This window comes from Schistocerca piceifrons, unplaced genomic scaffold (genome assembly GCF_021461385.2).
Source record: "Schistocerca piceifrons isolate TAMUIC-IGC-003096 unplaced genomic scaffold, iqSchPice1.1 HiC_scaffold_2296, whole genome shotgun sequence".
NCBI classification, from domain to species: domain Eukaryota; kingdom Metazoa; phylum Arthropoda; class Insecta; order Orthoptera; family Acrididae; genus Schistocerca; species Schistocerca piceifrons.
In genome coordinates this window covers 633667-635699 of record NW_025728224.1, presented here as the reverse complement: position 1 = coordinate 635699, position 2033 = coordinate 633667, and positions in this window count along the sequence as shown.

The window sequence follows — 2033 nt, the reverse complement described above, 5'->3', positions numbered from 1 at the left end:
TTTTGCTTGAATTGTTGGATAGCATTCCGAAAACGCAGCATCCTTCAGGCACCCTATGCGAGGCGAGTGGACGGAATCCCACGTCTTTCGTTCTCTGACACCCACAGCGCCAAACTGGCTGAAGTCACACGATATTGAATTTGGTAATACTTTATTATTTTATTAAAGCCTGCAATGGGAATTCTAACTCAAACTTCAGAACGGCCGATGACGGGATACAATTTAAACATGTCTTCTCATAGGTTTTAATTACAAGGCAGTTGGGGTTAATGAGCACAGAAATATCGTATTGTGTGCTGGAATGTACGTTAGGGTGAACTTTGGCTTACTAGTTGATTCCCAGCTATATTTATTCACGAAATGGAATGAAATACTCAACTCCTGTAAACACTTATAATGTACAAAGTCCTTTCACTACGGATCCTTGAGGGGTGTTTGCTTTAACAATTTTAGGCAACAGTATTCCGTAAGGATTACGTTAAGTCAAAAATTCAAAATGGACACTCAAGTGATACAAAAATTCAGACACTTAAAGAGAGCAGAAGACAAAGTTACCAACTCTAGGGCAGACGAGCTGCGAAAACTGACATGCAGTCGATAATGGAAAGACATCAAGAAGCGTAATAAGGATCGCAATGCAAAAAGTAAATCATGACTGGATGAGGAACAAGGCGTTCCCTAACTGAATTTTGTAAAACGACCAGATATTTATCACTAGCGAAGTGCTCATAAAATGCTTCCGACAAATGAATTAACAATCGTAGATATTTCCTAACATGGAAATACTTACTATCTCACAACTAAAATCTCATTCCAAGTGAGCACGGCAGTGGCAGTCACACTCAACAGATCCCGAACAGCGTTTGCTGACTTTGAACAAGTTTTAGTCTGTAGCAACTCCGAGGACAGAGACAGACAAAACCTGGGAGGTGGCGAACTGACTAGTCGACGAGACGACTCTGCAGTGGCACCGAGCGTCTCCTCCAATCAGCAGACAGCAGACACAGCACATGGTTTCTCTTTTCAGTATTTCCTAAGCGTCAAAAATTGAAACAGTCATTTTTATTGTGCAACGATCTTCAAGGAACCAATTGCGAAGTCACTCTTTAAGAATGAACAAGCAGACAGAGCTCCTCCCCTCTGCTCCCACCCGCTAGACTGCCACCACAAGGCAGCCTCTGAAAAATTCCCAACGGCCATTCCGAGACCCAAAGGTGGAACCGAAGAGGACCATCTAAATTTATCGATGTGCGTGCGTTCGTATTTACACAGACATACACACAATCTAGCAATCATACACCTTTAGGAAATGTGGGTAAAGGTACGTAATATGTTGAATACCGAGCGTAATTAAAATGAGAATAAAATTCAGATCCGTTCCCACTGTGAACTTTGCCCCTGACGTGATAAAAAAATCCAAGAAAACGCAAGCAGAAATAAGATATTCTCCAGAACATAACAAAGTTACTGCTCCCTTCCAACGTAAAAAATTTGTCTTCCCGAGATACAACAATAATTATAAACGTCAACATAATTCTCAAATCGTTATTTCTGATTCTCACCTTTTATAAATTAAATTAAGTACAAACATTGTAAGTTAAGTAGAAGCGAACAACGCTGAGAGTAATGAAACAACATATTGTCATTGTAGTATGTTTTTAAATACTTTTCGTATAACTGATGCACAAAGGTAACGATTAGCGTCCGGTGTGGCAGAGCGCTTCTAGGCGCTTCAGTCTGGAACCGCGCGACCGCTACGGTCGCAGGTTCGAATCCTGCCTCGGGCATGGATGTGTGTGATGTCCTTAGGTTAGTTAGGTTTAAGTAGTTCTAAGTTCTAGGGGACTGATGACCTCAGCTGTTAAGTCCCATAGTGCTCAGAGCCATTTGAACCATTCTCTGACAGTGTGGACAATCTTGATTCATTAATGGTCTCACATACTGAGACTTTGTAATTAATCTTATAATTCTCTAAATATTAGCCCATTAACAATATTTTCTTACGGCATTAGCTAAGTAACTGCATATGCTAC